Source organism: Anolis sagrei, chromosome 1 (genome assembly GCF_037176765.1).
Source record: "Anolis sagrei isolate rAnoSag1 chromosome 1, rAnoSag1.mat, whole genome shotgun sequence".
Taxonomy (NCBI): domain Eukaryota; kingdom Metazoa; phylum Chordata; class Lepidosauria; order Squamata; family Dactyloidae; genus Anolis; species Anolis sagrei.
Genome location: NC_090021.1, coordinates 279,167,012 through 279,177,582, shown reverse-complemented (window position 1 = coordinate 279,177,582; position 10,571 = coordinate 279,167,012). Strand labels below are relative to the sequence as shown.

Sequence of the window (10,571 nt, the reverse complement as noted above, 5' to 3'; positions counted from 1 at the left end):
ACAGTCGCACTATTCCTAATAAACTCCTCGACAAGCCAGAGTTTCCTTAATTTAAATAATATTAATTTTCTTAATAATAAAACCCATCACTTAGAATCTTAGTGTGCGAACTTCCTCCATAGATAACTATGTAGTCCAATATTGAAACCACTACACCATTTTCACTCTTTTGCATGGTAAATGTATAAAATGATATGGTGACAGTTACTAGCTTAGAAGATAATTTTAAAGAAAGGTTTGGACAAACAAATTAGGCTAGGTTGATCACAGGGGGTTGGGAATGATAATCTTATACAACTACTAACATAGTTACTTGGAATTAAGTCAGTTGAATGAAATGCACCCTGTTTCTGGTATCTAGAACTGCATAGTAAATGCAATTATTTGTGGAGGTAATATACTTTTCAGAACCAGATAAAGAAACCTGAGGGATGTCTGTTTTCATGATACCATCCTAGTGAGCTTCCAGGGACATTTGGCTAGATGACTGTTACAAAGAGAATGCTGGCATTGATGGACTTAATCCTATTGTTGCTCTTGATAAGGAAAGGCCCATGGAAACAAATGGATTTATCTGCATATTGACTCATCACTCAAGAATTGATTAAATAAGTCTACTACTTTAGTTGGCATAAACAAACAGAACTCCAGTTGATAAATCCAGCAAATATTACAGTGTTTTCATTTTTTACTGAGAAATGACTAAATAATGAAGTTAAGGGTCCATGCACCTTGATCATATGTATATCTCTTAGTTATTTAGTTTCAACATTAACTAGACATCTATGATTGAGAGAAGAAGAAAAAAAACAGCATATGGATGGTATGTAAAGTAGCAATATCATTAGCAACTTTCAGTTCATAATGTATAAGTACTAGAAACTCCAAATTCAACTTAAAATCTTTTGGGAGGGAGTCCACATCTAAGACAACAATAAGTTCTGAATGAAAAATACCAGGCCCTAAACACCTTTTCTTGATCCTCTCAATCTCTCTTTACTTCTGAAATAGTTTTCTAGTCAGTATTTGCTCTCTCTATCACAGGCGGGTAAATATTAGCATTAGCACAACTGGGAAACAACTCTTTGGCCACTTGTACAAAGAGCAATTACACCATCCTCTATTCCAATTTGAGAGCAGGGTTTGAAGAACAGAGTTTCACACATCCCTGGTATAAAACAGAGGGATCATTAGAAACTAAATTATTGTACATATGGGACTATGTTGATATAATGTCACCTCAGTCGCAGGCATGTAGCCGGGGGGGGGGGGGGGGGGCTTGAAGGGTTTCACCCCCCCCCCCGAAATTCTCATGTTGGTCTGCGAGAAGGCCTTACTGGTGCATTATTTAAACTGTTATGTTTATTCATATCATGATCTGATCACCATACTCAATATATCCCATATGCATGGGGGTATTGGGGCAACGATACAAAAGGTTTGCTAAGGTAGACCCTCTTTCACTCAGACTCAGCCCCCCCTCCCGAAACAAACTACCCCTCCCCCCGAATTGAAATCCTGGCTACAGGCCTGCTCAGTCGTGTCTGCAATTAACAACCCGAGACCTTACTGTGACAAAAGACCCAGGAGACATTACAAGTGCGAGGAAGATGCCAGAGAAAACAGGTGTGTTCATTCCATAGAATCATAGAGTTGGAAGAGACCACAGGGCCATCTCTAGTCTAATCGTCTTCCAAGTAGGTGTGTGTATGTGTGTGTGTGTATATATGTATGTAGGTATATGTATGTATAAATTAGATAGGTAAGTAGATAGATATTTATTTCGGGTATTTTTTTACCCCGCCCTTCTCAACCCCCTAGGAGGGACTCAGGGAGGACTCTGTCTGTAGAAAGGTATCTATCTGTAGATAGATACAGATAGAAAATAAATTAAGGTACTCTTGCCATCCAACCTGTTTAAAGACCTTCAATGAAGGAGAGATCTACCACTTTCTAAGACAGTCCAGTTCACTGCTGAACCACACCATCAGAAAATTTATCCTAATCTTTTGGTGGATTCTTAGAATTTAAATCCACACATTTCTGTCCTTGGTCATATGTACTGTACACAGGCTGGAAAACCTGGTGCTGGTCTGGAATGCAGTATTCCTGTCTGTCCCCAGTCTGACTACATTGCCTGTCTCCATCCCATTGCAGACAATGCTTACCTTTGTCTTCCTGTCACCATCATATTTTTTAAATTTTATTTACAGCATTTCTACCCCACTCTTCTCACCCCCGCAGGGGGTCTCAGAGTGGCTAACAATGGCAACAATTCGATGCCGCAATAATTACAATTATAAACGCAAAATAAAATCATACAATACAATATATTGAAACAACATTAGTTATCCAATCATAAAGGCATTTTCATTATAACCGTTTGGTCCAATTCACGGTTCAGGTGCCGTATATATCCATTAGCCAAAAGCCTGGTTCCCCAACCATGTCTTCAGTTTTCTTCTGAAAGAAAGGAGAGAGGACACCGATCGAATTTCTCTGGGGAGCGAATTCCACAGACAGGGGGTCACCACTGAGAAGACCCTGTCCCTTGTCCCCACCAGCCGCGTTTGCAAAGCTGGTGGGACCGAGAGCAGGGCCCCGACAGATCTTAGACTACAAGGCGGAACGTAGAGTGAGATACATTCAGAAAAGTAAGCTGGGCTGGAGTCGTATAGGGCTTTATAGGCCAAGACCAGCACTTTGAATTGTGCTCGGAAATGGACCAGCAGCCAGTGGAGTTGACGTAACAGGGGGGTGGTATGCTCCCTGTACAATGCTCCAGTGAGCAATCTGGCTGCCACCCGTTGGACTAGTTGAAGTTTCCGAACAGTCTTCAAAGGCAACTCCACATAGAGTGTGTTGCAGTAATCTATTTGGGATCTAACCAGAGCATGGACCACCGTGGCCAGATCAGACTTCCCAAGGTTATGTAGGTAACATGATGATAATGTTTATCATGTCACCTATATAAATAGTTTAAATACTCTAAAGGCATCTGTCTAATCTCAGAAGCTAAGCACAGCCAGCTCTAGTTAATACTTGGATAAGGGCCACCAAGAAATAATGGGGGCAGCAAACTGTATTTCAGAGAATATTTCTTGCCTAAGAAAATTTTATGAAATTCATGGCATCACCAGAAATCAGCAGGCAACTTTAGACCTATACTGGTAGTTCCCAACTTTTTTTTTTTTGGCAATGCCCCACCTAAGCCTTTCTAAAACCCTGACCCCCTCCCCCATGGCAATTGTCATTACTCAAAAAGTAAACTCCTATTCACACGGAGAAACCTTAAAAGGCCATAAAGTTGGTCCAAACAAGCTTCCAAAATAACATGGCATCCAAGAAAGAGAAAAAGAAAAGAATAAATGAATTTGAGTAATCTGCATCAAATTCAGGGTAACTTAAACGCCCAATGTCATTGTGTGTATTTGGTGAGAAAAGCGTTAATATCGTGTCACCTGATGTTAATTTTCTTGCAGGGGATCATCTTTTTTTCATACAAAATACTGACTTACCTATGAAGGTAATAATTATGTTTTGGATTTTTTCACATTATGTCTTGCTGCATTCATATGTAGAACAAAAAGACATTTATATATGTTTTATATAGCTTGTAATGTTACAAGAACACTATGAGGAGTGGAGTGTTTGGCATAAAAGTGGTCTCCTGTTTCTGTACTAATGCACTCTCTAGTTTATGCTCTCTCAATTCCTCTCTATGAGTGGGCTCTCCCCAATCCTTTGTCTCCAATCGATCACCCTGTACATTCAAATGTTATTTTTTAAAATGTGTATGCCACAATATGTATTTGTATTCTGTGTTTGAGTCTCCTAGAACCACAAGAAATGCAAAGAAGCAATGTTAATAAAGCATTCTCGAATTGCCCATTAAAAATCAAATTGCCCTCCTGTGAGGTGTGTTCCCCATGTTGGGAACCAGAGGCACACACACACACTTTTTTGGCACCTCTCAGTTTATAAACTAAACATATTCAGCTCTCTAATTGTGTCTTCATAGCACTTTGTTTCCAGACATATTACCATCTTGATCATTTTCCTATGGTCAATTTCTAGGATCCTCGGGTGTTTCCAGACAAAGCTTGTAGAATGGCCTATGCAGAATGGCTTCTGTAGGTATTGGATCTGTCCACAAAAGTGAAGTAAGCTAAAAATAGGGAGAAAAGAGAAGTGAAAGAACACAAGAAGATGACAAAGTGAAGGTGATTTTTTCCTGACACACCAAAATCTGAATAAAACAAGGCAATTGCACAACAAATACATCAACCCCTTGGTTCAATCTCAAACAGAGGGTGGGAAAGATTCACAGTGTGATCCCCAAGTTCCCAATGGGAAAGGCTGCGCTACATGAAAATCAGAGGTCTTGTCACACTATAGAATTGTAGTGATATTATTCCACTTTAACTGCCATGGTGTCAGCCTATAGATTCTTGGGATTTGTACTTTACCGAGTCCATTCACACTCTGGTTGAGAATTCTAAATAATTGAAATAATATAAACCAACTAAAAGGATATTAAACAATTTGATAAGTTGAAAACAAGACAGTTTAAAACTAAATGAAATAGGTTTAAATAATTTAAAACTACAGACAAATTTGGATGGATCAACTATGCTCCTAAGGCATTAGTAAAAACCCATGTTTTTGCTGGTGCAGAAATTACACTAAAGTGCACTCTGACAGGAATCTAAAGGGAGTGTATCCTATTACCAATGTGCCCAAACAGAGAATGCTCTCTCCCAGGGACACATACACAAGAGAACCCTCCATTAGATCTCAATCCTTGGGCAGGTGTATATAGGGGGAAGCAATCCTTTGAGTATGAACGTCTCAAGCCATTGGGGAAGGGGGGGGGGGGGGGGAGAAGAAAGTGCAAAAGCTGGGTTGCAGATAAATATAAAAAACCAAGATTATGGCAACCAGACTGATTGATAACTGGCATATAGAGAAAACATAGAGGCAGTGACAGACTTTGTATTTCTAGGTGCAAAGATTACTGCAGATGCAGACTGCAGCCAGGAAATCAGAAGATGTTTACTTCTTGGGAGGAGAGCAATGACCAATCTCAATAAAATAGTGAAGAGTAGAGACATGACACTGGCAATGAAGATCTGCATAGTTAAGGCAAGAGTATCCCCCCTAGTAACCTATGGATGTGAGAGCTGGACCATAAGGAAGGCTGAGCGAAGGAAGACAAACGCTTTTGAACTGTGGTGCTGGAGGCAAATTCTGAGAGTACCTTGGACCGCGAGAAGATCCAACCAGTCCATACTTCAGAAAATAAAGCCCAACTGCTTATTGGAGGGAAGGATATTAGAGGCAAAGATGAGGTACTTTAGCCACATAATGAGAAGACAGGAAAGCTTAGAGAAGACAATGATGTTGGGGAAAATGGAAGGAAAAAGGAAGAGGGGCTGATCAAAGGTAAGATGGATGGATATCCTTGAAGTGACAACCGATAGGAAGTTTTGGGGTGGGCTGGTGCATGAGGTCACGAAGAGTCGGAAGAGACTGAATGAATCAACAACAAACGTTTGTCTGTTGTTAAAATGCTTGCACTGTTCTCATTGCCATTAGGAAGGTGGTGCTTGTGCACTTTTCTCTGTTTGCTTCTGGATTAAGCAATCCCAGAGAGACTATCTTCCATTTATCTAGGTCTAGAAGAGTGTGCCCACTGACCCTATAGATCCAGCCATAGAGACCTGATTTGATTGCTAATCAAATCTGGACAGGATTGAGTGTGAGAGGTGCCGGAATGCTTTGTTGCATCCCACCTGCTGCATTATTTACCACCAGTAAAAGCAGTAACATACTGGTGTTAAATTCTGAAAGAACTCATAGGAAGGTCTGGAACTATAACCGTTTTCAGAGTGAGAAACACCTTTTCTCTCTTCAGTTTTAAATACTTCCTTTCATTTTTTACTCTTTTCATTCCCTCTTTCCACCCAGTGGGCTGTTGGAGAAAGAACAGATTGCTTTTGCAGAGACTTGAGCTGATCACTTGAATAACCCTTTTGAAATTGAATGGAGAGGGGCATGGATAGAATCTACATAAAAACTAGAGTTGTAGAACTAGTTGCTAAGTTTCCTGTTCTCTTGGAGAGACTATGAATTGGGAGCTGCGGGCTGGACTCCAGCCAGTTATGACATGCAGTAGACGAACACCACTGCACACATATTGTTGTTGTTCATTCGTTCAGTCGTCTCCGACTCTTCGTGACCTCGTGGACCAGCCCACGCCAGAGCTCCCTGTCGGCCGTCACCACCCCCAGCTCCTTCAAGGTCAGTCCAGTCACTTCAAGGATGCCATCCATCCATCTTGCCCTCGGTCGGCCCCTCTTCCTTTTGCCTTCCACTTTCCCCAGCATAATTGTTTTCTCTAGGCTTTGCTGTCTCCTCATGATGTGGCCAAAGTACTTCAGCTTTGTCTCTAGTATCTTTCCCTCCAGTGAGCAGTCGGGTTTTATTTCCTGGAGGATGGACTGGTTGGATCTTCTCGCAGTCCAAGGCACTCTCAGCACTTTCCTCCAGCACCACAGCTCAAAAGCATCGATCTTCCTTCGCTCAGCCTTCCCTATGGTCCAGCTCTCACATCCGTAGGTTACTACAGGGAATACCATGGCTTTGACTATGCGAATCTTTGTTGCCAGTCTGATGTCTCTACTCTTTACTATTTTATCGAGACTGGACATTGCTCTCCTCCCAAGAAGTAAGCGTCTTCTGATTTCCTGGCCACAGTCTGCATCTGCCGTAATCTTTGCACCTAGAAATACAAAGTCTGTCACGGCCTCCACATTTTCTCTCTCTATTTTCCAGTTGTCAATCATTCTTGTTGCCATAATCTTGGTTTTTTTGACGTTCAGCTGCAACCCGGCTTTTGCGCTTTCTTCTTTCACCTTGATTAGAAGGCTCCTCAGCTCCTCCTCGCTTTCGGCCATCAGAGTGGTGTCATCTGCATATCTGAGGTTGTTAATGTTTCTTCCAGCAATTTTCACCCCAGCTTTGCATTCATCCAGCCCCGCACATCACATGATGTGTTCTGCATACAAGTTAAAAAGGTTGGGTGAGAGTATGCAGCCTTGCCGTACGCCTTTCCCAATCTTGAACCAGTCTGTTGTTCCGTGGTCAGTTCTTACTGTTGCTACTTGGTCCTTGTACAGATTCCTCAGGAGAGAGACAAGGTGGCTTGGTATGCCCATCCCACCAAGAACTTGCCACAATTTATTATGATCCACACAGTCAAAGGCTTTAGAATAGTCAATGAAGCAGAAGTAGATGTTTTTCTGAAACTCCCTGCCTTTCTCCATTATCCAGCGGATATTGGCAATCTGGTCTCTCGTTCCTCTGCCTTTTCTAAACCCAGCTTGAACATCTGGCAACTCTCGCTCCATGTATTGCTGGAGTCTTCCTTGCAGGATCTTGAGCATTACCTTACTGGCATGAGAAATAAGGGCCACTGTACGGAAGTTGGAGCAGTCTTTCGCATTTCCCTTTTTTGGTATGGGGATGTAAGTTGATTTTTTCCAGTCTGATGGCCATTCTTGTGTTTTCCATATTTGCTGGCATATGGCATGCATCACCTTGACAGCATCATCTTTTAAGATTTTAAACAGTTCAGCTGGGATCCCGTCGTCTCCTGCTGCCTTGTTGTTAGCAATGCTTCTTAAGGCCCATTCAACCTCACTCCTCAGGATGTCTGGTTCTAATTCATTCACCACACCGTCAAAGCTGTCCTCGATATTGTTATCCTTCCTATACAGATCTTCTGTATAATCTCACCACCTTCTCTTGATCTCTTCAGCTTCTGTTAGGTCCCTGCCATCTTTGTTTCTTATCATACCAATTTTTGCCTGAAATTTACCTCCAATGTTTCTAATTTTCTGGAAGAGGTCTCTTGTCCTTCCTATTCTGTTGTCTTCTTCCACTTCCATGCATTGCTTGTTTAAAAATAGTTCCTTGTCTCTTCTGGCTAACCTCTGGAATTGCGCATTTAACTGGGCATATCTCCCCTTATCCCTGTTTCCTTTTGCTTTCCTCCTTTCTTGGACTACTTCCAGTGTCTCAGCAGACAACCATTTTGCCTTCTTGGTTTTCTTTTTCTTTGGGACGTACTTTGTTGCCGCCTCCTGAACAATGTCGCGGACTTCTGTCCATAGTTCTTCTGGGACTCTGTTTACTAAATCTAGCCCTTCAAATCTGTTCTTCACTTCCACTGTATATTCGCTAGGAATGTTAGTGAGATCATATCTAACTGGTCTGTGTATTTTCCCTGATCTCTTTAGTTTTATTCTAAATTGAGCAATAAGAAGTTCGTGATCTGAGCTACAGTCAGCCCCAGGTCTTGTTTTCACCGACTGGATGGATGTCCGCCACCTTTGGCTGCAAAGGATGTAGTCAATCTGATTTCGGTGTTGACCATCTGGTGAAGTCCATGTATAAAGCCGTCTTTTAGGTTGTTGGAAGAGAGTGTTTGTTATACACAGCGAGTTTTCCTGGCAAAATTCTATCAGCCTGCGTCCCGCTTCATTTTGTTCTCCCAGACCATGCTTGCCTGTGATCCCAGTTGTCATTTGACTTCCCACCTTGGCATTCCAGTCTCCTGTAATGAAAATAATGTCTCTTTTTGGTGTATTATCCAGTAGGTCCTGCAGATCCTCATAGAACTGATCTACTTCTGCTTCTTCAGCAGCTGTGGTTGGGGCGTATATTTGGATCACTGTAATGTTGAAAGGCTTTCCTTGCACTCGAATTGAGATCATTCTGTCATTTTTTGGGTTGTATCCAAGCACTGCTTTAGCGAATTTCTTATTAATTATGAAGGCTACTCCATTTCTTCTATGTTCCTCTTGTCCACAGTAGTAGATCTGGTGGTCATCTGATGTGAAGTGGCCCATTCCAGTCCATTTCAGTTCGCTGACCCCCAGAATGTCTATCTTTAGTCTTGACATCTCACCAATAACAACATCCAATTTGCCCTGGCTCATAGATCTTACATTCCAGGTTCCTATGGTGTGTTGATCTTTAGAGCATCGGATTCGTCGTTCACCTCCAGTACCGTCGGCCGCTAGCCTTCCTTTCGGCTTTGAGCTAGCTGCGTCATCACATCTGGGGCTAGTTGAACTTATCCTCTGCTCCTCCCCAGTAGCATTTTGGCCATCTTCCGACCTGGGAGTCCCATCTTCCAATGGCATACCGACATATCTCTGGTTGTACTGGTCCATTTAGTTTTCTTGGCAAGGATACTGGGGTGGTTTGCCGTTGCCTTCCCCAGGGATCACGCTTGGTCTGACCTCTCTGCCACGACCGTCCCGTCTTGGGTGGCCCTTCACGGTTTCGCTCATGACATCATTGAGGTGCTCAAGCTCCAGCGCCACAACAAGGCGGTGACCCTTTGCTGGAGCACACATATTAGTGTAGATAAAATACTTTTTTTCCTCAGCAACAGAAACTGTTTCCTACACCAGGATTCCCTGTACAAATCAGGAATAGCAATTACTATGCCAATATCCCAGCACTACTATCTGACAGTTGATCTGTAGGATTTCCCCCATTTCCTACATCTTAAAATATATATTTATTTTGAATTATCTATAACTTGCAAACAAGTTCTTTCACTACTTCATCAAACAAGTATTTTTATTACTTCAGCTGCCAAGCATGTCGGCTGAAGAGATGTGCTTACCACTACAGCAAGCCTAAACAGAAGAGACTTTTTAATGTAAGCACTGTCTTTCAAGTTTTGGCTTCTGTGAGGTCACTTTGCAACTGTGTCAATATTTGATACATAGAAAAACTGGTCTGGTCTCCTGGAACAAACACAAAAATCCCACACCAGCCATTATAAACTGTTATTCCAAATGTCGCAGTCTCTAAAAGGAGTAACAGACAAGTGCTTATAAAGCCAGATGCAAAATGATAACAGCAGAACTGAGATCTGCTGAGGTCTCCATAAAGTTCAAAACTAAAACAATAATTTCTGTTTTGCTACAGGTACACAGCCAAATGTTTCTCTGATCCTGCTCTTTCCTGTAATGCAGGGAATTGCCATGCACACTGAGGCTGTGAGGAGGACACCAGAGATGTGCAGCAAGTCTGGGAGGAAAATTTGGGGCACTGAAGAGGGAGACCTTTGCAAACACTGAAAAAGGATACACACACATATATAAAGGAAACATAAGCCTGAGTATTTGACGAATAAAATAGGAACCAAGGGCATTCAGTTCAATAATTGCGATGTTTGAACTCTGTCTTACACTATTGAAATTAACTTTTACTGCAAACACAATGACCAAAACACCACTTCAAACCTACCTTTTCAGAAGTGCTGCTCCTAAACATGACCGTTTTCATGTGGCTGAAGAAGAGAGAGGGAGTGAGCAGAGAGGCGACTAGCTCTCTTCTTGAAGCTGGACACGCTGTGATAAATATCTGCACAGATTTACTGCAGCCGTGTTTCTCGATGCAAGAACTTGGCCTTAGTTTTTAAAAGTTAAATTATGTGGCTAGCAACTACCAACTGGCTCTTTGCAAGAATCCACTAAGCAAATGGG

At 42.0% G+C, this 10,571-nt stretch overlaps 1 long non-coding RNA gene across 1 annotated transcript; it reads left to right on the top strand.

Moving 5' to 3' along the window:
- Positions 1 to 3,206: 3,206 nt before the first annotated feature.
- On the top strand, positions 3,207 to 10,240 carry LOC132768116 (uncharacterized). Its single transcript, XR_010908969.1, has 3 exons — positions 3,207 to 3,526; positions 4,078 to 4,223; positions 10,012 to 10,240. It is a non-coding gene; the product is annotated as an uncharacterized lncRNA (long non-coding RNA).
- Positions 10,241 to 10,571: the final 331 nt, after the last annotated feature.